The sequence below is a fragment of the Alligator mississippiensis genome, chromosome 5 (assembly GCF_030867095.1).
Source record: "Alligator mississippiensis isolate rAllMis1 chromosome 5, rAllMis1, whole genome shotgun sequence".
Classification (NCBI taxonomy): domain Eukaryota; kingdom Metazoa; phylum Chordata; order Crocodylia; family Alligatoridae; genus Alligator; species Alligator mississippiensis.
Genome location: NC_081828.1, coordinates 85,324,714 through 85,349,925, shown reverse-complemented (window position 1 = coordinate 85,349,925; position 25,212 = coordinate 85,324,714). Strand labels below are relative to the sequence as shown.

The window sequence follows — 25,212 nt, the reverse complement described above, 5'->3', positions numbered from 1 at the left end:
AAAACAAATCTGCTACATTCAGATCTTTAAAAAGGAGGCAGGTGGTGGTAGTGGGTGATCTGATTACAGATTTCCCTCACTTTATGCGGGTTCTGGATGTGCGAATTCGCTCTTATGCAAGACCCTTTTTATACCAAAAATTTGTTATACGAAAGGTAAATTCACTCTTATGATATTGGTGTGGTGGAAGCCCACAGTCAGCTGCTTTGTGCAGGTGCATTGTAGGAGTGACATGCACCAAAATATAGTCTCCTGTGAGGATCTGTGCTCCTCGCTTGTCTGCAACATGTGTTTCTGTAGTTGCCAGCCCCATTATGGTAGCATTCACCACCACCCTGTGCTTTCGTATACTGTCTGCTACTGGCGACTACCAAATTGGTCTTGTAAAAGTGGTAGAAATGGGTCTGGGGGGCAGTACAGTCAAGGTCTTGAAGAATATCCTTATCTGTCGCATTGTAAAGTGGGTTCCCTTTATGTGAATTCAAGTTATGCCCCGTTTTCCAGGAATGCATGTACAGCATAAAGCAAGGGAAACCTGTATTAGGCATATAGCAGCTAAATTTGTGATGTCTGGGAGGACTACATGGTAACCAACGTGCCAGGGGAAAAGGTAGCAGACCTCACATGATACACAGATAGGCTGCTAGGGAGTGCTGGGTTGGAAGCCGGCAATCATGGTTTACGTGAGTACCTATGACATGGGGAATTGTAGAAGAGAGAGGCCCTAGAAGCTAAATTTAGGCTGAACTCTAGGATCTCCACGATAGCATTCTTTGAAATGCTTCCAGTACCATGTATGGGGCTAGATACACAGGCAGAGCTCCAGAGTCTCAATATGTGGGTGAGATGGTGTAAAGAGGATGAGTTATGTTCATTAAGAACTGGGGCAGCCTGTACAGGAGGGTTTGGTCTCCACCTGAACCAGAATGGCACCAAACTGTTCAAACACAACATCTAAAAGGTGGTAGAGCAGCTGTATGGAACAGTACACGGTTCAGACCAGAGATGTGGGGCAGAAGGTTTTCTGGGAAATTTTCCACTGCTTTATTTCTCCATGGGAAATTTTCCATTTCTAAAAATTCATTGTTTCATAAAATTCATTAGTAACAATGAATGGATGCCAATACAATATTAGGCAAGCTTGGCAGTTTCAAAGTTGTAATTAACGTTTTTCAAGTGATTATCCCTAGGAAGAATGAGAGAGTACAAATCAACAGAACATATATGTAAAACAGGAGGGAGAGTAAATACACGCAGATAATAATGCAAACCTAAAATCAAGGTCTAATTGGCTGTGCAGGTCAAATCAAAACTAAATCTAAAATTCTTATTTCATTTTAGACTACAAGTGAAAGCAAAACCAAAACTAAAAACTGTGATTAATTTTTATTTCACTTTCAGTTCAGCAAACACACAGAGCAGAACAATGTAATGGAAGTACTGTGTATTGTCTACATTTTTACAAGTATTCCAATAAAATAATTTATTTCCACATAAGCCTTTGAATTTGTTTGAACATAATATTTAAACCACATTAAAAAGTATGCTGAATTGAATTTTTTTCCTAATCAAATATTTCATTTCAAATACTTGTGGCTATTGGAGCATAAAGTTAACACGGGGGTGCTTTTTTAGTTTTGTTGCTAAATATATTCTAATATTATAAAAACCTTACTCTGTCTGCCCTTCCGTCCATAACACTTTATTTGCACTCTGATTGGCTGACAAACAACCAACCAGAGTGCAAATACAACGTTGGGACAGGTGGCAGCATCACAGCGGAGCACCACCATGATGGCGGGGACGCAGGAGACGGAGGCAGCAGCAACAGAGTGGACAGAATGGGGTGGGGGGCAAGGCCAGCAGGTGGTGACAATGGGGGGGGGAGGCGAGGCCACCAGAGCTGGCCTCAGGCCCCCCCCCCGGCTTCTTGGAGGTGGTGATGACGACAGCATGGGGGTGGAGCAGGGCTGGGATGCCACAGGGGGAGGAGGGGCCAAGGCACCCAGCACTAGCCTTGGCCTGCCCCTCCTCCCTTCCATCATATCTGCCTGCAGGGCCAACATAGCAGCAGTGGGGGGAGAAGCGAGATTAAGAGCATGTAGAATTGTTCCCCTGGGCAATGTTAACCAAGTCCTCCACATTTGGAAGCATCTATTCAGTTTAAATTTAGCTACATTTCATAACAGTGTCCTAAAAGTAAAATAATGCTCCAACCCAGTTTTGATCACCAGAAACATGATTATTTTTATATATTAAAAACTCAAAATCAAACTGGCAGGAACTGTATCAGAGAACATTTGTACAGTTAGCAGCTTGCTACATAACACTTGAAGAAAGTACAACTAGAAGTAAGGAAATTTAAACTAAAATTAAATACAGTTTAAAAAAAATTAAGATGGATTTTTCAGATTCATGTCATACTTTCTTTTCCTACATGTGAAAAAAAGAGACTACTGTTCATGCACTGTCTGTTGCTTATAACCAATGCACTGTTTTCTTGTATTCCCCTGTCTGTGCACCTCTGTTGTTCCTCTGTCCATGACTAGCGATCCTAGATTGCAAAGCATGCATACAAGGGAAGTTTGGGCCTTAAGTGACGGAAAAGTTCAGCATTACTACATTAAAAGTGAATGCTTTACTTACAAAATAAACACCGATTCAAGTAAAATATTAACAATAAGCATAGTAAGTGGATACAGCTGCCACAGTGGCAAATTGTTGGACGCGTAAAGTAAAAAAGCCTCAACTACCAACAGCTATTTGAAATGCAACTTAATGACTTAAATGAAAGCAGTCATTGAATATGTTTTGATGGCTTTAGTTACAAAGCTCACATTTACCTATTTTTCAACAACAAATGTGTAAAAATTTTAAAAAGCAAACATTTTCAATTCCATTTTGCTCCATTCCATTTAATTTAAAAATAAGTTTTATACTGAAGATTTTAATCAATTGCCAAAGATCAGAAATCAGAAACAAGCTTTGGGTTTCTCCAGTTATGCTGTTTTCAAACAACAAATACAAATTTGCCTTTATGAAAATAATTTCTAGCAATGCTAAATGGTTTATTCTGGGTAGCAAAACTCAACCAAATGCTCCTGTGCATCCAATTAATAAAATGTTAAGATTTATCTACGAAACCCTTCTGACACATGCAATTTCCTTTCTAGGCAATTTCCTCTGCTTCCTGCTCCAGAAGTCTCCTCATTATATGCATTGTTTCTATGTACAAAACCCCTTCCTGGATCATTTCTTGCAAGGATTGTATCATCAGTTACAACCACTGTTGGGAATAGACTTAGTTTCTATTTAAATGAATCCAAAGAGGTATTTAGTTTCTTTAAGAAACCAAAATAATATATTTATTTGGAAAGAAATGCACTATGACTTCTGCCTTCTTGCTATAACCAACAACAATTTTAAATCACAAACTATAAATACCTGAGACTTTGCAATTTAAGTAATAAATATGAAGATATATGCAAATTAGAAGGGTAATTTTCTCCAATTACTGGTAGGAGGGTAAGTATTCGAAAAAATGTATTAGTTCAGAAAGCACAGACAGTGGTCTAACTAGGCGTTTCTAGCCATGGCGCACACATCTTGTACTAAAGAAGAAAGTCCATCAATCGTATAACAGATCTTTGAAAGCTAGAAAGCAAAGGTAGCAATTACCATCTTTGCCTCTATCCACTTCAACTGCATTGGGAATATCACATCCCACAGTCAGACCTAGGAACTGGAATTGTAAACTTAGAGAAGGGAACATAAGCACTACAACCTGTTCTAAAAACTAAAATGAGTTAAGGTGGGAGATAAGTAAGGCAGAAGTTACAATGTGCTCCAGCATTCAGGTGTAAGAAACTGTTTTCCTTGGGAATCCAGAGAGGAAAGCTGTCCCAATTGCTAGAGTACAGCCTGGGAGGTAGGAGAGGCCCAGACTGTTTTCTACTTTGCCATAACGTAACCTGTATGATGCAAGACACTTAAATCTCTGCCTGTTATCCAAACACACATAAAAATCCACATTTCTAGGTGGTGAGGGATATCTTTATTTTCTGGATAGCAGAATTATAAATATAGAAGTAATACAGTTATCTAAGAGGGATGGTAAATATCAGTCTACTGCTTAAAGTAGTACCATAACAATTTTTAAATAAAATGTTAATTTCTTGTATAGGGAAACATGGTTATTTTGTTTGTACTGTGAACTCACCAAGTGAAGCCTGAAGACTAAGTTTCAACAAGATTTTCAAAGAAAAACTGGGGAAAATTGATTCATTTCTAGAACAGGTTGTTCACCATGGCCCTATGTGGTGAATGAAGGTGTCTACTAAAAAGCAGTGGAAAAAGATACAGATGTTACACACAACTAAAATGAGGAGAGACATAGAAAAAAAAAAACAACTTTCAGATTAGGGACCAGAGACTGCAGCAGTGCAACTTTGAAAGGTAGCAAGAGCCAGAGGGTATATGACCCAAGAACCATAAAGTCACCTAGACTTAGGATACCAAGACACATAAATCAAAGAGTTTGATTTGTCCGATTCACAGCGCATTAACTGTAACAAGTGATAAAAAACCAGTTTGTCAGCTTCATGCTATAAGAAAACATGACTGGTCCTAGGGTCAGTAATGAGAAAATGCTCTCCTCTGCTAATGAACTGAATTAACACAGATCCCTCAGACAAATGAGGCTGCCTGGAGCCCCACAGCATTTTTCTTTGGTTTTTTTCCCTGGAAGTAAAAGATTTCAGGAGCAATTTTAGAACAGAGACAGGCAATTATTTCAGGTGGAGGGCCACTTACTGAGTTTTGGCAGGCTGTCGAGAGCTGCAACAGTAGCCCTGCCCCTTGACAAGTGCCCTGCCCCCTCGTTACCATCTTGGAATCAGAAGTCCTGCCTCCTAACCCCTGACTTTTGCCACCAGAAGTCCCTCCCCTTGCCCCCCGGAAATACTCCTTTCAGCAAAGGGGTTTGCCATCTTGGAACTAGAACCAAATTATATTCTAAAAATCAAACATCTACTACAACATTCATTAATTTGATTTCCAGAAATATTTTTGTCCTGATTTACATGCATGCTCCTGTTTGCCACCACTCCCCTTTCCCCCCCAACCCCACCTGCCACCGCTGCCCTTCTCCTGCCATTCTCCCATTCCCCCTACCCCCACTCTGACACTATGTCCCAGCTGCACGACCTTACCACAGGATGCAGTAGGAGCTGGCCTGGCCAGGCCAGTATTGTATAGATCCAGCCAAGACTCGTGGGGACAAAGCCAGCTCCTGCTGAGTCCTGCGGCCCAGCACTGCAGCCAGGAATCACATGGTGCTGGAGCAGGGGGGCAGAAAGGAACAGCAGCAGCAGTGGGCAGGAAAGTGGGTAAACAGCAGTGGCAGGTGGTTGGGGGGGCAGCAAGTAGGAGCAAGCGGGTACATGGGAGCGCAGTGACAGCTGGGCAGGAGAATGGGGCCCGCAATGGTGCACACCGGTGCCACTGGGCACGCACCAGTGGGGACTCAGAGCAGAGCGGCAGAAGCTCATGGTCTGGGTTGACAAGGTGGGTCTGAAGCTGGGCTGGACTGGGCCAGCAGGGAGAACGGGGAGCCCACCTGGCTCCATAGACTCCCTGCCAGCCTAGACCCCACACTCCACCCTGGGCTCCCGCCAGCGCTGGCCCCGGCACAGACCCTGCTCTCCCGTCAATGTGTCAGTGCGTTCCTGTGTGCCCACCCCCTTCCGCTGCCTGCTGCCATGATTTACACGCTTTCCTGCCTGCCAACGCTGCCGTTCCTCTCTGCCCCCCCACCACTCCAGCACCACTCAGTTCCCAGCTACAATGCCAGGACCACAGGAACCAGCCTGGCCCAACCCTGAGGACTGGGGCAATTGCTTGTGGTCCTCCCCCTGCCTCCCCCTTTCTTATCTAAATTTCCCTCTCTGGCAGAGGGAGGTGGCAACAGCCCCAGGGTCCCAGGCCAGAAGAGGCTTCTGGCTGGGGGTGGTGTAGGGCTGGGCAGGCGTTGCTGCTGTGGCTGCTGGGTCTTGCTGCCGGCTCTCCCTGGGTCCTACTGCCCCTGGCACCTTGTTATCTTTGGCAGGCAGCCAGGGGCAGATAAATATTAGTTTTCTAAAATGTTTAAGGGTTCTGCAGACTGGACAGAATGGCCTGGTAGGCCAGATTTGGCCCACAAGCCATATTTTGCCCATCCCCATTTTAGAATCTTGTAATACACAAAGAAATGAATGCTAACTTAGCTTTCTCTTAGGATCTCTAGATTCTTGTGGAATCCAAGACTTAAAAACCTGGTACTAAATTGAGAGAGATGAAGAAACACGCTGCTGGAGAAATCTTAAGAGATCATAACAACTGGTGCCAATTAGTTCTGGAACTGCTAGATGTAGGTATGTGGACTGGGGTCTGAGTTTCCCATCTGTAAGAAAGAGGTAAATTAAATCAAATAACATGTTCAGAAGTGGGTAGAATCAAAGCTGTCTTTTGTATACAGAACAGTTTTTGAACCCTAAAATCTAAAGGGATAGTGAGGCAAGGCTCAAAAACTGAGTAGAATACCTATAGCTCCTCCCACTTTCATACAAAGGGTTCATATGGAACTCGGACAATTTATCTCCTCTTAATGACCCACGTCCTTGGACTCCTGCAGTCATATTCAGCAATGAATGGAAATATTTGTAAAACAAATATTTGTAAAACTAAGTATAATGATTTCTATTTTTATGACCAAGTGAACTCCAAAAGGCTATTTGCACCAGGAATGCAAAGAAGTGGAGGAGAAACATATACCTTGTAAAGAACAGGAATGAAAGCCCTTTTGTTCTTAGCACTGAGCTATAATTTAACTGCATGACTGCACTAAATAATTGAGGAACTTGTAGCTTGCACTGAAATTTTTGCAGATGAAATATAAAATGCCTTTTTTAAATTACACAATCTTGATGGATCCACCATAAAGATGCAAATTAATTTACAATATGAAGGAAGGGGGAAAAAGTGTAACCTCAAATATGGCATATTTTTGAAGGTCAGAAAACTACATGTACACAGAATACATGATCCACTTTATATTACAGGAAAAGGTCAGCTTTAAATTACAATGTCTGAATACTGTATTATTTCATTTCACCCCAAATTTGATCCTCTGATAGCTGCAACTCATAACAAGTTGGATGCCAGCTTCTCATAACTACATAACTAACTACCATCTGCCACCATGATATCATTTTCAGGTGCTGACCTACTTCATCTTTTTTGCATAAGTAATTGTCAACACACAAAACTGTATAATCAAGACCTGACAAAAAGATTATACTACTGCACTTACTGAACCAAAACATAAGTTTCCATCTATATACCGTGTTTAAACACAGATACAAGCTTGATATCAAGCCAAATTCTGTTTTAGCAACATTAAACTAAGAATAAGTTGTAAAAGCTATTAGAAAAACTATAAAAAGTGAGGCTGTCCATTTATAAACATGACTGGTTAAGAAGTATGAAAAAGCATTCTAAATAAAACATTTACCTGCTGTAACTTTGTGAAATTGACAGATGCAGCTTGTGTTAATTTCAAAGCAGACTAGATTTTAAAAAAATCTTTACTGATTTTTCTATAGTATAGGGATGAGAAAAGGGGGACAAATGAAGGTATTTAAATAAGGATAAGCTTTTATAAGTTCCAGGTTGCTAGTCACTTCCAACCAGGTCTAAATTTGAACTAAGGTAACATGATTTGATAGATACTTGATGGTGTACATGAACATGAAGTTTGCATTCTCAACCCAGTTACTACAGATGTACCAGTCTTTGATGTTTATTAGTTTCATCTACAAATACCAACTTTTTAACAAAATATTGAAGAACCATCAGTTATGGAGGAGCATTCATAAGACTTTTAGCCTGGCAAGAAAATACACCATATTTCCATTCAACCATTTGTTTTAAAATGTTACCACGCCTGACACCAATTTACTTCATCCAGACAATCTGCAGCTTGGTCATGCAGCTCACAGCAGCCTCCTGCAAGCACGATCAGGGCTCTAAGTTTTCCTGGCAAAAGCAAAGGAGACTTCTCAGTAGCTACTTCCTGAAGATGTCCACTGAAGATCTGTAATACTTTTACCATTCAGCAAGCAAGGCTGAACTGGTACATTGTGTAAAGAATTATTATTTTAATTTTCTACTTGCTTTTATAAGTTATATTGTCTCTCACTGTAAGCCTCTCTGAGCCTTTGTTGAGAAAGGCCATGAAAATCACACAAATCTAGTAGAAATCCTTAACCTCACAAACTCCTCAATTGCTGCAATCCCATCATTACTAACTTGCTTCTCAAAAAAGACTTCCTCAAACTTGGTGAACCAGCAGAAGTCTCAGAGAGCCAAATCTGTTGAACAGGAGTTCACAGCCTTAAAACAAACAAACAAAAACAAAACGAAACCAAAAAACCCGAACAAAAAAAATCCACAAACCAATGAAGCCTCAAGAAACAGCTTCCTCAGCTCAACTTCCTATAGCACCTGGTCACAATGGTTTCTTGAAAGGATAGTAGCTCACTAGTGTACTATTCCTCATTGATGGCCTTGCCCATTGAGGGATACTCCATCAAAATCACCTCTGCACTCTCCAAAAAACTATGGCCACAGGCTTACCAATTGATGCCATCCTCTTGCATTTCTGAGGAATGAGAGACTACACACCCTTTTATTACAAGCTCTGCAATTCACTCTTAGGACTGGTGAACATGTCTCATTATGAGTGACAAATCTTGCTTACGACTCTTCTCAGTTCATTTGAAATGGCACCAAAAATTACTTTAAAAAGTCATGTTACACCAACCACACACTCTTCTAATAGTCACTCAGTACTCCAGGCATCTCTCCTCCTGACACTTTTATCATGCCAAAGTCTTCACAATGGATGTCATGCACTGACCCATGCTGATATTCCCCTCTTAACTGTGCCTAACTGTGGACTTCTGTCATCTATCACCTTGTAGCACAGCATCTCCCAGTGTTGCCTCTGTGTCTCTATCAGTTTCCTTTGGGGCTCAAGCCTTTTTTATGGACATATGCGATCATCAGAATGGGCTGGGCCTGGGGAAGGGCCAGCACCACTGATTGCCCCAGAGATGGAGTCAGAGCTGCTGCAGAGGTAAGTGGCAGGGGAGGTAAGGCCAGTGAGGGGAAAGCAGGCAGTGGAGGGTTGGGGGGGGGGGGTGTTTAGAAAAAGCAATAAGTAGTAAGGGGACAGACACAGGCAGAGGGCAGGGAAAAAAGTAGGGGTGTACAGAGGTCTAACCTCTTACTCCCCCCCACCCTGTTTTCCCTACCACAGCAGTGGAAAGACAAATTTAAGTTGAGCCCACAATAATTAGATATTTTACATGGAAAATGATAATACATTTATAACTTTCCACGTACAGAATCTAATTAATGGGATGGGGGGGTTGTCTTAAATTTGAAGTTATCTTGGATTTGGTAAGTGAAAAAGTCAACAAAACGTAGAATTTCTCATCCTAACCACATCCCCCCCAACCTCTCATTTTATTTCAAACTATTTAATTATATGTTACTCAATGAAAAATGACATACAGATTTTAGGACTGCTCAACAATAAAAGTTCCTCAAAAATAAAATGGGAATGTTACTTTTTTACGAGTCAGGAGTGGAAAGAGAATAAAATATGGTGATGGGGATCATGAGCACACAGATATAAAGCAGGTTCCAATACCTCTAGGTATAGCTGTCTACCAGTTAAATCATAACCAAGGATACACAATTCAAACCCTTTCAACCAACTTTCACCTGAGATAGGACTGAATCTTGTACTTATCCCTAGCAAAGCATAGGGCTCTGGAGGATACATTTTGGTTCTATTTAGACAACTCAAAACATTCCTCAGATATGGACCTTGATTTCCCTTTCTTTAAAGAAAGTTTCTGGAAGAAAGTAGTGCAATCTAATAGCATAGCTGAGATGAAAATCAGACAGAGGAATTTTGGGTGAAGACAGCTGACTTGCTATAAAACATAGCAAAGGAACAAGGCCTATATCTTCCTAATTGGACAAACTTTGTAAAAACTGTACTCCTTTTATTAAAATCATCTCAGAGAATAGCAGTAAAGATTCGAAGAAAAAAAAAACGCTCATGCCTATAATTTTAGGAGAAAAAGAATACAATGCCACAGGCATTTCATGAAACAGAGTTGATACCAAACTTCCAGAAATGTGATTCTTCTATAGAAAGGATAAAAGTGAATGTGTGCAGAGACAAGGATATTGCCTACAAAGATTCTTATTATCAGGACAATTTTGCCTGGGGCCAAAGTAATCAGTAGGCAATGTAAAAATCAATGAACCATCATGGGTCTACTCTCTTTGTGCTGCCAAGAAAGTATTACTTTCCAGTTTAAGTTAGAAGCTCCAAATCTACTTTTCAATAGGATCTTTTGGAATTCACCAGATCACTGTGTAGTGCTCCCATCAACCCAAAAGCCAAATTACATGCTTGACAGGCTATGTAAACAATCATGCTTCATTTTTGAGACAGGAGGTCTAGCAAATATGGAGGCAAGACTCCCAATTTCTGATATTAGTTCCAGGAAATTAGAGGATTAAAACTAGTGAGCAAAAAAGGGTACCATCACTATTTTTGTAAAAGAAATACCTGGGCTGCAATAGAAGAAAAAACCCTTCACCTACTTCATTAAAATGCAATAATATGAGAACTGTATACATACCATGACTTAGTATATTGTGCTGGATACATTTGATATAAATATATAAAAATTACTACTGTATTGGTAAATCATAATCCAAAAAAGGATAAGTAGTACTATAATGCAAGGGGACTACAGCAATGGGGAAATTCAGTCCCAAGCTCATGTCCTATTTGTTGACTCAAGAATGAGGAAGGGCGAAAAAAAACTTTATAACCTCTACAAAATATTCTAAGCAAGGCATTATCTTGCACAATACCTTTCTAATCCTAGAACTGTATTAGCCATTTCCAAATCCACATCATGCTACTGCCTCATGGTTATCTGATAACCAGCCAATATAGAGCCCATCTCTTTGAACTTCTTTAACCTGTGAGCCCTAATCAACAACAAAAGTTCCTAGCCCTAGCTATTAGCTCCAGTGTATACATTGCCATTATTAAATCTATATCTAATTCTTGCCGTCTGACAATCCTGCCCTGCTCAGTATTGCCCGCTTCCCAACTCTGTGATTCTCAAAAATGACCTTCAAGTTTAAGTACATCTGATTCCTGTCAGGGCTGCTAATGAATATGTTAATTACACGGGGTCCCACCAGTAACCTCTCTCTAATCTGACAACTGCTCCTTTCAACCTAAACCATTGTAGTGTCCTTTCAAGCCAGCCTCTTATCTACCTTATGGTTATAATATTAATCCCGATTATCTCTTGCTTAGTTAACAATTCCCCCTAAGGCACGGTGTCAAAAGCTTTGCTTAAATCTAGATAGATCTGGCCCACTGTATTACCCTTATCTAGAAACTTACTTACTCTGCCATAAAGAATATTTGTTTGACACTAAGTTCCTTAGATAAAACCGTGTTACAGTCAATCCTATTTTCCATTTACTTCCATGCTCCCGATTATTTTTTCTTCAGTATCTGTTCCTTAAAGTTCTGTTGCATAGCAATGAGGTCAAACAAGGAGCCTGTAATTGCCAAAGCCCCTTAACTGCCCTTTTGAATACAGGCCCATTTGTGATCACAAAGTGCCACTCCTAAAATGACAGATTCTTTGAAAATACCTTGCTACTAGAACTGCAATTGCACTTTCCAATTCTTTCAGCACACTCATACAGAGATATTTGGGCTCTCAGACAATTAGATGTGTGGGGTGGGGTGGCATGCAGCTGCCATCTTCGCTGCTCCCCTTCCTGCCAGCAGCTCCCCCCTGCATACCCTGCGGGCTATGAGGAGAGGCTCCAGAGGCCCCAAGGACCGCTGACTCCCACTGTGGAACCAGCATTTTATTAGTAATAAGCTTTTTTCCCCCCTTGGTGATTCCATGCCAAAAAAATCACAGGGTTCATGGAATCTGCTTTTTTTTTTTCCTCCAGTTTCTGCAAAAAAAATGCAAAATCACAAATACAGTAGATCCCTATTAATAACATCTTAACAGATGCTTCATCAGACAAGTATACGGAGTATCCAGATTTGGGACAATAGCCTTTGAACTGCATTAGATAGCCACGAGCATCAGTTTATACTACACTTCCTTATTTGGACTACATCTTTTGAACAGCTCTTGACATGAAACATGTCCCATAACCCTACTCACTTCTATGGCTATTCCGATCTTGTTGGACCTAATTCCTCTCCTCATTACTAGGAAGGCACGGTGGTTTAGAGTTTGCTCTCAATGCTACCTTTCTCCACCCACCTGCCCCCTACCTCCTTGCTACCTTTAATTCTCCAGCCTCACTCCGACAAGTGCAGGAAACAGCCCCCTTCCTATTTGTTTCCCTGGGTCAGCACTTCCCCTTTCTCATTTCCAAACTCTGGCAGCACCCAGAGCCCAACAACTTAGACCTCAACTGGTCTGAGTTGGTGGGCTTCTGGGCGCTGCCACAGTTTGCACACAGGCTGAGAAACAAAAACAAGATGGTTGCCGAGTCCAGGTGCAGGCAGAAGTGAAGGGTCAGGTGATCCAACACCTGCTACATAAGCCCAACCCTTAGGCTAGAGTGGAGCAGTCTGGCTATGGGAGATGCAGAGGAGAGGAGCAGAGACTGTGATAGAGAGAACTTAGAAAGAAGCCCGAGCAAAGATAGGCTGTGGATCTGCATGGAAACCAAGCCAAGTACCTTGCATGTTTTCTTATTTTGTTTTCATTCCATCTGGAGCCTGTCAGAGGGGTGAAGTGAACCCCTGAGGAACACTGTTGTGATTGGGGATGGGCATTGGCATTTTGGTGCTTTTCATTTTATTCCCCAGAGGACTAGATTCTGGCCAGAGGGGAGGTAGAGGCCACTGAAAGGGGTGGCTAGGGACCCCACAAACTCAAACCTCAGCCTTGCAGGCAGAGTATAAGTAGTTGGGTACAATTTGGGATCACAAGCATACAATGTGGTAGATATCATGAGTTATGGAACCTGGGGTCACAAAGTGTGACCAAAGCTGAGCCAGGAGCCAGCGGCCCTGAACAGTGGCCCCCAAGCTAGTAGGTTCAGCTCAAGTAAAAGGGCCTGTTTTTAAAGTGTGCCTTACCCTACAGGCAGCTTTCCCTACTGTGTTTACATCAAGATGTGGCAGGTAGGTGAGGAGACAAAGGGAGGAGATGAGGATACAGATATTGGGAAGCCTATAAAAGGCAGGAACCCTGTAGCAACACTCATGTGATGCCCACACCATCGTACCAAAACATGTTCCTAGATACCATGTCTAAGATACCTACTGATCTCATAATCCCAATTTACAACACAGAAGACTAAACATACTCTCGACTGGAAGTCTATATCCTTAGTGGTTTGAACATTTGATTTGGAGAGCTTTCCTTCCTCTCCCAAGATGGTAAAATTCCCTTGTTGTGGAAGAATGTGTATGCTGCCTTCATGATTCCTGTGCTGATTTGCTGTGCTGCACTCAGAGGTTAAGCAAGAAGCAGTATCTGCCCTATTGATCTCCATAAAGATAAGCAGGAGAACACTTCCAATCCTGGAGAGTTGTGCAATTTGAGGGAGAAAAGACACCTTTTATTCTTTTTCCTTAAAAAAAGTGGCCTAGATCAGATTCTTCAGAAGATTAAAGGGTTACCGGGGGGGGGGGGGAGGGGGAGCAGGACTTTCTTCCTCAAACATTTCTACCCCTTTAAGGAAATTAGAGGGAATCTAAAAACTTTCCTTTTGAAAAAAATACTTCCCTGGATCTTCCTCCTCCTCAGACAGACAAAATTTCAGACCAAGTGCCCCTAAAAGGCAGTGATAAAATTTTCTGATTATTCTTTTCACACTAAATCAAAAGAGGGCTCAAGGTGGAGATTTTGTTACTAGGCTGTGGCCAGAAAGCACTTACCAGAATCCTGGCAGGCAAGCTTCTATGGGGTAGATGTTATATCTTTTATTAGACCAACCAAGTACAGTAGTTAAGAAAAAGTTCTTTGCAAGCTTTCAGGAACAAGCACCCTTTTTCATGCATAGGGAGTCTCTGCTGTTCCAAGATCTCCAAGGTTGCAGATGGCCCTTATCCCTATGGCCCTCCCCTACTATGCTGCATAGGGCCCCCCCACCATGCTACACCAGCACCTCTACATAACACAGGGTGCCCAGTAGCCCGCTGGTCATGCAAGCCACCCTAAGGGGCAAGCACAGAGTGAGGAAGCTGGAAGAAGGAAAGGGAACTGAGAGAGTCTGGCAGTAACAGAAGAGCAGTGTGGGGAAGGGGGGGGAAGGGAGGAGGTGGCAGTTCCTAGGGGGCATGTGACCTACAGGCTACCAGCTGGAAAGCCCTGGGTTAGAGGATTCCTTCTCCTCAAATGACAAACCCTGACAGCTGGAGGTTCAGCAAATGACATTTTTTTTTTTTCCTTCTGTAAGTTTGCCCCATAGCAGAGAGAAGCTGGTGTAGCTGCCTCTAGCCAGAGAAAGTGAAATTAAAATTTAGTGGTTTTCCTCTGAGGTGAAACCATCCCTTCCTGCTACTGACTGATGGTCTTGAACTGCCTCCAAAATAGCATAGAGCAGAAACAGCATCATGCATCTGTAGACTTGATCAGAACTAAAAATTATTCTCTTTACTGTTCACAGTCCTGAGTTGAATTAATCTTCTCATTGAATCCCTCGAGAGACGATTCTTCTAAGTCAGTGTAAATCTACCAGTTTTTACCCTCAAAATACAATATATGTTTTTTACACCTGCATCAAACGTCACCTGAAGCTCCAAAATGCTATGAAAGACCTGCATTTCTAATAATTTGAAGAGCTTTAACTTCTCTTGACTAGAAAGCCTGGTTTTTGAGGTTTCAATAACCAACGGTCTCATCCACTAACTCCCTGCTAATTTCTCATTTCACACTACCTTCCTAAAGTATGGACTAAGAACTTCTGAAAATTTAAAATGTTGAAAAGGAATTGAAGATGTTAATTCTTACGCCCAAAAGACAAGAACATAAGTCATTAGCTCATTGGTCTCACCAATATCCAGAAGACTGAGCAAGGGAGTTAGCAGCTGGTTCCCCTCACCCCAAATGTAGGGAGGTAGTTGGACGCCTATATCCATGTCTGAGTGTCCAATGTGGCAGAATTTGCTTATCTATTTCTTCCACTTGCCTCTTGAAATGAATAGCATTACCAATTTGGGGTACAAATTATTACACTTCCCAAAGGGAGGAATCAATACTGAGACTGCAGAGATGAAAATGCTTAAATTGAGGCAAGGTGAATCAGAAGTTTAAGCCTAATTTTTACCAGGTACCAACCTGAAAGGACATTAGAAGAACATTTATGAATTTGATACCAATGAATACCAATATTGTCTATTTTGCTGATTTAACATATTTCTCTTTCAGTGGACAAAGTAATACACAATTTTAATCCTTAACTTTTACATAGTTATTGAGTACTATGAAGAAAAAAAAGCTACCATACTATGTGGAACATAAGCAACTGGTTTTAGATTAATTCTAAAATTTAAAACATGTATGCAAGTAACAAGGTCAGGTTCACATACTGATACAAATCTCAAGTTAACATTTTCAGATGAAATGCTTCCAAAGACATAACTAAACACATAACTCACATTCTACACAAATTGAAAGCCATAAGCTATAAAATGAATGTTACTGTCCTAAAATAAATTAGCTGCAACAAAAAACTCATAGCTCTCCCAAATTTTCTGTTTCTGAAAAATTAGACAACAGCAAAATTAAGAGAAAGTTTCATAAGAAATTTGAGGCAAAGATTTCTTTATGTGCTATCTTTTATTGGATAAAATGCACAATAGATGGAGTTTGACAAGCTTTCACTGCAAGATATTCTTTACAAGGTCTGAGCAGAAAAAACAGCACAACATAGTAAAAAAATTGGAAGAGGAGGGAAGGAAACTCCCAGGGTAGTAGACAAACAATTAGCAAAAGAAAAGCAGCTGATTAGTGGAAGATCAAGGCCTATCAAGAGGGAAGAGGGTTCAGTAAAAGATATCACCCTAAGAATTCCTTGCCTCTCACATAAGGTAGAAGACTTTTGTGATAAAAAGTTTCCTGGCATGGGATTCTCCCAGTCCAGTGGTTTTCAACCTCATTGGACTCAAGGCCCTCCTTGTTAGATTCAAGGCACTCCTTGGAAGATTCCAGCTTCTAGCCTTCAGTAATTTTTTGACTATAGGAAAATAGAGCAATTCTTTTACCAAGAACTCAGAAAGAACACAGTAGGTCAGAATGTTTTTGACACTATCAATTCACAAGGAAATCTCTGGGTTTACTTTGTGAACCGTGTAATTTGTTTGCAAAGATATCACCTCTTCCACAAGTGTAGGTATTTGCACACAACTGCTAAAATTGAGCAGCATCCCATGGCACCCTTAAAAGGATTTCTCACCTGGGTTGAGAATCACTGTCCTATGCCGTAAAAGGCATTCAGGAATCATTGTTATTCCAAATGTCCCATACACAACTGAAATGGTTAAAATCTGAGTCACCATGAAGTAGTTCTGGGTCCAAGGAAAATATTTTTCTCTCTCTCAATACAACAAGCTGCCAACGCACAACATATTTTTTTTTTTTTTATATCAGCCCTAATTTAACTGAAAGAGCTACCCACAGTTTGGAGTTAGAAGTTTTCTGCTATCTTGAGCCAAGAAGCAACCTAGAAGAACGGAAACAGAGTGTGAACAAACATTCCTTTATATCCTGCTTGGGAGACATTAAGAGAGTAAAGGAGATGCTGGTTTTGAAGCTGGCTTTCTAAATAATTAAAAATACTGACCTGGAAAGTAATTCTTTATTGAATCACAATTTTCTTAGGACTATTACATGCAGTTAGTTCTAAACAGTGCAATCCCCCCGTTCTACAGTATCTGCTGCTGTCTGGAACTTTGTTCTACTTGTCATACAAAATGGTGAAGTAACATGCTGCACCCCAAAGATCCCCCCACCAGCAGCTGGAGCCCCCACTGGTACCACTGAAGCTTTCACCTAGGCAGAGCACATGGCATCATAAAGATCCACATCCTACTTTTAGGCTTGGCAATGCTACACTCACTAGCACCATGACCAAAAGGGGCTTGGGGTCATGACTAACCACAAGATGAACATGAGCCATCAATGTGATGCCGCAGCCAGCAAAGCAAACAAACCCCTGGCTTGTATCTATGGATGCATCTCAAGCAAGACCCAGGAAGTCATCCTCCCACTGTTTTTGGCCTTGATGAGGCCACAGCTGGAGTACTGCATCCAGTTCTAGGCTCTGCACTTTAGGAAGGATGTGGAAAAGCTTGAGAGAGTCCAGAGGAGAGCCACACGCATGATCAGAGGACAGGAGAATGAATCCTATGAGGAAATGCTGAGAGGCATGGGACTCTTCAGCCTGGAAAAGCAAAGGGTCAGGGGAGACTTGGTGGCAGCCTATAAGTATATTAGGGGTGTTCATCAGGAACTGGGGGAATGTCCGTTTCCCAGGGCACCACAAGGTCTAATGGTCACAAACTCTGGGAAGACCATTTTAAGGCTAGACATAAGAAAAAAAAAAATCTTTACAGCCCAAGTCCCCAGAGTCTGGAATAGACTCCCCAAAGAAGTGGTGCAAGCACCTACTCTGGACGCCTTTAAAACTCATGTAGATGCTTATCTTGCTAGGATGATTTGACCCCAGCAGATTTCCTGCCCCTTGGGCAGGGGGCTGGACTTGATAATCTTGTTTGGTCCCTTCCAGCCCTAATGTCTAAGAAATCTATGCAGAGGGGACTGATTATTGCAAGCCATATGGATAGTACTAACCAAAAAATAAACAAACAGAAATAAAAAACACATTCCCCCCCTCCCCCACCAGTAAAAGTTTGAGAATACATGAACCCACTCTACAGAATCTCCCAAAGTATGGTTACTCAATGAAGTCAAATACTACCATGGTAATGATGTGATAAATGCACCAGTTCCAGAGATACAAAACTTCCTGGCATAGACTGATATACACACATGAGCAATAAAACACTGTGGTGTCATTGGTAACGATTTGGACAGTCACCTCTATCAGTGCTGATAGGAACTGAGCAGACCTAACTGATAATTCCCAATCCTAGAACATTTTAAAACTTAGGTGAACTAGCTAAAGGGCTCTACATAAATTCTGTATCAGAGATTGAACACTGCTGCCCCCAATATCTTGGGTGGCAGTGAAGAAAGAGGACTGCCACCCCATGCATACCTTTTGCAATCTTGTAAGAGCGTAAACAAGATTTCAGGAAGCCCCGCACCTTCATACCGAGACAATGTTTGCTCGGTAGATACAGATTTTAACCAAACTTCCATGCAACAATTAAGTCCAGCATGCTGTAATATGTACATACAGATTATTTGCCCTGAACATCTGAAAACTCATATCAATAGGAGATCTAACTACAATTCCTAGAAAGTTTCTGTAATAAAAACAAATCTATTTGTATGCAAACAAAAAAACAAAGTACATGGATTTGTTAAGAATGAGTTGTATTAAACTAGCCTAATTTCCTTTTGACAGAGTACCAGGCCTAGATTAAAAAACAAAAACAAGACAAAGTGTAAAATTATAGTAGTTGATATACTATGAATTTAGTAAGGCTTTTGACAATGTTCTACCCTTGTAGAATGAAATAGAGCAGCATTTTTTAACCCGTGGGTTGTGACCCAAAAGTGGGTTGCAAAAATGTATGAAAGGGTTGTGGACAAACTTTAAAAATGGATCAAACTTTAAAGGAAAAAGCGTGGGAAACCGTGGCTTTTCCCCTGCAGGCTGGCAAAATTCCAGCTTGTAAGGGGCTGGTTGGGGCCCTCCTACCCCACACACTGGGGGGCTGGGGCCAACAGGTCAGGAGTGAGGGGCACTGGGTTGGGACTAGCCATAAATGTGTACAAATGGGTCCTGGTACAAAAAAAGGTGAGAACCACTGAACTAGAGAATTATGGCCTACAGAATACTATGCTAAAGTAAGCATAAAATTAGCTGGAAAACCACATTAAGATACCAGTGGCTTATTCAAACTGACAAGATGCATCAAGGTTGCCTCTGCAAGTGTCTACCTATAGCCGATATTTTTATTGATGATATAGACCACCGGTATTGAATTTCTGGTCTGCAGGCTAAGGATCTGCTCACACAGTGGAACAGCGGAGGGACAGTCCTCAAGGAGGACTATACAACAGTAGTCCACACTTGTAGGGAAATAATTAGGAAAGTTGAGGCAGCGACTGAGTTTAAGTTATCCAAGGGTGTCAAGGACAATAAGAAGTCCTTCTTTAGGTATATAGGGAGCAGAAGAAAAACAAATGGAAATGTGGGGCTCCTGCTTAACACCTTGGGACAGCTGATAATGGACACTCGGAAAGAAAGCTGAACTCCTGAATGCCCACTTTGCTTTGATATATCACTGGACCAAGGGGAAAGACAAGTGAGATAAGGATCACAGGGGGCATGGTGGAAATGACTGCCTTCCCACTGTGGATGCTGAGCTGGTGTGAAACCAACTAGAAAAGCCAGATATCTGCAAGTCAGCAGGACCAGATGGACTTCATCCGAGAGTACTGATGGAGCTAGCTGAGGTCATCGAGAACTCCGGGCAAACCTCTTTCAGAAATCATGGCATACAAGGGAGATCCCTGAGGATTGGAAGAGGGCTAACACTGTGCCCATCTTCAAGAAGGGGAAGAGGGAGGACCCAGGCAACTACAGGCCAATCAGCCTAACCTCCATCCCAGGGAAAAACTAATCAAAGAATCTATATGTGATACACTCATTGAGGGTAAGATTCTAAACGACAGCCAGCATGGTTTTGTTGTGGGTAGGTCTCATCTTACCAATTTCATCTCCTTCTATGAACAGGTCTCTCGCCACCTGGACATGGGATAAAAAGTCGACATTATATACCTAAGCTTCCAAAAGGCTTTTGATCTACTATCCCATGATATTGTTGTGGAAAAGTTGGAAGATTGTGGACTTAACCACGCAACAGTGCAGTGGGTGGAAAACTGGCTGCATGGTAGGACCCAGAGAATAGGGCTGTGCGAAGCTGTGGGTGGCGATTCAATTCAGAGGAGATTCGGCCTGATTCGGTGGCCGAATCTAAACAGGGGACCAATTTAAAAGGTCCAAATCGATTCAAAGCTCTCCAAATCTTCAGAAAAGATTCAGAGAGCTTTGATGATTCAGGCAGTCCCCGGTGGCTGCAGCAGGGAGCTGCAGCTGACTCCAGCTGGTAACTACTAGGGGCAGGGGAGGGAGGGCTGGGGGAGGGTGTCCCTCAGGGGTCCGTGCTTTTCAACATCTTTATCAGTGATTTGGATGTGGGGATGAAAAGCTCGCTAGCCAAGTTTGTGGATGATACCAAGTTATGGGGGAACATGGTCATGCCACAAGATAGGTTGCAGATCCAGGAGGACCTGGATAGGCTGAAGAGTTGAGCGGACCAGAACCAGATGAAGTTCAACACTCAGAAGTGTAGTGTAAAGTGCTCCATCTGGGGGCAAACAATCCCCAACATATCTACAGGCTCAGTGGCAACAATTTGACTTGCACTATGACCGAAAGGGACCTAGGGATAGTGATCGATCATCACATGGCCATGAGCCAGCAGTGCGATGCTGTGGCCAGCAGGGCAAACAACATACTGGTATGCATTAACTGTTGCATCTCATGCAAAACTAAGCAAGTGATACTCCCACTGTGTACTGCACTGGTGAGACCACAGCTAGAGTACTGCGTCCAGGTCTGGACACCACACTAAAACAAGGACATGGAAAAACTTGAGAGGGTTCAGAGAAGAGCCACCCATATGATCAGAGACTTGCAAGGCAAGCCACACGAGGAGAGGCTGAGGGACTTGGGCCTCTTCAGCATACAGAAGAGAAGACAGAGGGGACTGTGTAGAGGCTTACCGCTATGTCAGGGGAGTACATCAAGAACTCTGTGAACACCTGTTCACCAGGGCACCCCGGGAAAGATCAGGAGCAATGGATACAAACTCCTGGAGGGCTGCTTCAGGCTCAATTCCAGGAAAAACTCCTTCACAGTCGGCATGTCCAGACTGTAGAATAAACTCCCTCCAGCGGTGCTGCAGTCACCTACCCTGGAAATCTTCAAAAGGAGACTGGACAGTCACCTCGCTGGGGTCACTTGACCCCAGTTGTCTTTTCCTGGCTAGTGGAGGGAGACCGGACCGGACCTGGTGATCTACAAGGTCTCTTCCAGCCCCTAACAATGTATGAATTTCATGTGCCACTGCTCTACCACCAAAATTCTGGACCCGTGAGGAACCCTGTGGGCTGGATGATATCATGTTATGCCCAAATACAGCACAAAGGGCTGGGCTGGCACACGGGGTCATTCCACAACATGCTCCAGTTTGGGATACCACATTTCAAGGAAGTTTCATAGATTCATAGGGCTGGAAGGGACCTCATGAGATCATTGGGTCCAGCCCCCCTGCACAGGGCAGGAAAGACTGCTGGGGTCAGATGACCCCAGTAAGGTGCATGTCACAACATTTTTTAAAGATCTCCAGGGTAGGTGACTATATCACCTCTGGGGGGACTCTGTTCTAGACCCTAGGCACTTGAGTTGTAAAGACCTTTTTCCTTATGTCCAATCCAAAACAATCTTCAATCAGTTTGTATCCATTGTTTCTTGCCTTCCCCTGGGGTGCCTTGCTGAACAGATGTTCCCCCAGGCCCTGATATATACCCCTTATATACTTACAGGCTGCCACCAAGTCTCCTCTAAGACTTCTTTTCTCCAGGCTAAACAGTCCCATGTCTTTCAGCCTCTCCTCATATAACCTGCTCTCCAGACCTCTAATCATGAGCATGACCCTCCTTTGGCCTCTCTCAAGCTTCTTCACATCCTTCCTAAAGTGCGGTGCCCAGAACTGGATGCAGTACTCCAGCTGAGGTCTCACCAAAACCGAGTTGAGCAGGAGGATGGCATCTTTAGCCTTGCTCGTCATCCCTCAGCAGATGCATGCCAGTGTTTGATTCACTCTACCAGCTACAGCATCGCATTGGTGGTTTATGTTCATTCTGTGGTCTATCAGGATCCCCAGGTCTCTTTCAGTTGTGCTGCTGGCAAGCGTAGCACTGCCGAGCCTGTAAGCGTATTGTGGATTTATTCCTACCCAGATAGGGCACTTTACATTTCTCCATGCTAAACATCATCAGGTTATGATCTGCCCACCTCACAAGCCTGTCCAGGTCAGCCTGTATCCCAGGTCTGTCTTCAAACATGACCGCACTGCTCCATAACTTGGTGTCATCTGAGAACTTCGCCAGTATACTTTTAACACCCAAATCCACTGATGAACATGATGAAAAGCACTGGTCCAGGTACTAAACCCTAAGGGACGCTGCTGGTCATCTTCCGCCATGCTGACTTAGTTCCATCTGTTAATACTCTCTGGGTCCTACCTTGGAGCCAGTTACCTAGCCACTGGACCATAAATTAATTAGTCAAGGCCACATTCCCAATTTTACCGTGAGGCCATCATGGGGGACCAAGTCCAAAGCCTTTTTGAAGTCAAAGTATATGACAACAAGCTCATTTCCCTTATCCAGGTGGCAAGTTAACCTGATTGGAGAAGGAAATGAGGTTGGTCAAGCATGACCTGCCCACAGTTAAGCCATGTTGGCTGTCCTTTAGAATACTGCTTTCTGTCAGCCTATCAGTAATGGATTCTTTGATAAGGTTTTCAGGATTTTACCAGGGATTGAAGTCAAATTGACTGACCTGTAATTCCATGAGTCCTCCTTTTTCCCTTTCCTGAAGATATACAGAGGCAAAGTATATCTTTATAAGTATTCATTTAGGAGTTTGGTTTTCTCCTGAGTATCAGTTATCAGCCGCCCCATTTTGTTCATTGGGGCCCTATGCTTCCCTTATTTTTTCTCTGACTTCCTACATATCTAAAGAAGGACTTTTTAGTGATTCTGGTTGACGATCTGAATTCAGTTTCTGCCTCTGCTTTTCTAATTCACTCCCTACAGGCACAGGCTATTAGACTGTACTTCTCCTGGTGGTAATTCCTGACTTCTATCCCTTCCATAAGCTTCTCTTTTCAATATCAGGAGGCCCATGACTTTCCTTATTAAGCCAAGTTGGTCTCCCAGCCCTTTTGCTGCCTTTCTTATGAAAAGGAATGGACTTCCTTTGTGCTCCAAGGATTGCATCCTTGAGGAATGACCACTCTTCTTGTACTCCCTTTCCCACTGGATCATCTCTGAATGTTGAAGATCATCTCTGACATATTCCAAAGAAGAGAAGCAAAAATTATCAGAGATGTAGAAAACAAAACATCCTTTTTTCCCTAATATCTTTCCTCATAGTTTTAGTCTAGAGATGACTAAGAGGAGACATGGTGACAAGTCTTCAAATCCACAGAAGGTTACAGCAAAATAAAGAATAATAATCTCTCTCTATTGACAAGGGGACAGGTAATGGGCTTAAACTTCAAAGGGAAGATGAGAAGTTAGGAAAAAGCTTTCAAACTGTAAGGATATTTAAGCACTGGAATAGACCAAGGATGTTGTGGAATCTATCACTGGAGGCTTTTAAGAATGCGACACAAGTGTCAGTAAAAATGTAGTAGGTACAATTAATACTGCCTCAGAACAGGGAGGAAGAACCAGAGGACCTTTTACACTCCAGTGCATCCCTGTGGGTTGTCTTTTGGTCAATCATCTTTTCCTGCTGTTGAATCTAGCCACTCATACCTGTCTATGTACTAATAGTCTTCTTGATGTCACAGGAAGAAAAAGCTGAAGTATCTGATGAATTGAGTTGGTCACAAAGAACTAAATCTTATTCCACATATTTAGTATCTAAGGGTGATACTATTGTAGCCTGCTTAAGTTCCTGAAAAACTGTCAACATAACTTAGGCAGCCAACAGAGTTTTCTACATATTTTGACATCCTCTTCAGTAACTAAGCATGTCAAATAAAAGGATCGAAACTTCCAAAATGAATATGAAGGAGATAAGCAGAATGGCCTTGACCCTTAAAGCCCTGGAGAAGAAAAAAAAAGAAAAACGTGAGTGTCCTCTGTCCTGGTATTAACAAGATGCAACTTAGCAGGCAGGAAAATTACTAGCCAACACCATTAAAGAGTTTTAAGTAGAAATAGTCGACTACCCACAGAGAACATAATCAGAAGGTTTAACATCACTGAGCCTGTGAGATTTAGTTTTTAAAAACTGTCAAAAAATCCTAAAACAGAGCATGAAAGAGTCTGAAAGAGCAAGTAAAGCACTGCAAAAGTGGCTTATCAAAAGCTCCTAAAACCTCCCTAGTATCTGTTAGTAGGACCTGCTGAGCACAGCAAGCCACATCTTTAAAATTACTACAATTCTAAATCTTCTGTAAAGTTTTCTTTTGATACAACTTCTAAAGGATAATAGGAAACTACAGTAAGAGCAGGAGAATGATTCTCAATCATCAACTTTTAAGCACTCTGAGGGAGTGTGGATGAGATAATATATTATTCTTAAAAGCATATTAATTCTTAGAAAGAAGCACAAGTCACAACAATAAGAAAAATTAAAGGAGTGGGAGGAAGCTACTGTACAGAGGACTATTGGAAAAGTAATGGTACAAAAATAAATAAATAGCAGAAAGGGGAGCAAGAATCTAAGGGAGGGGATGAGAAAGAACTGAGAATATGGAAAAAAAGAACTTCCCATCCTGAAACCCCTAGAATATATGAAAGTTTGGGGAAGACCTGAAAATACGGAAAATGAGGAAAAAAGGGGGCAAGTGGGAAAGGAGATGCACCACCGCAACACAAACTAGAATATGAGTAAAGTGAAATTCAATATATGAAAAAGTCTAGCTAACAACATTTGGTAATGATACTTTTACACATATGAAATGAGATGAGCGTATAAGGAAGTAAACAATGCCAAAAAGGGATCCAAGATACAAGAGTGACTCAAAGAAAGGTCACAACATATGTCAACAAGAAATAACTCAAATTTTGCTAGCCC

At 42.1% G+C, this 25,212-nt stretch overlaps 1 protein-coding gene across 2 annotated transcripts in view; it reads right to left on the bottom strand.

Annotated features, from left to right (window-relative positions):
* GALNT1 (polypeptide N-acetylgalactosaminyltransferase 1) overlaps positions 1–25,212 on the bottom strand; it is a 220,396-nt gene that overhangs the window by 148,946 nt on the left and 46,238 nt on the right. The window lies entirely within an intron of this gene.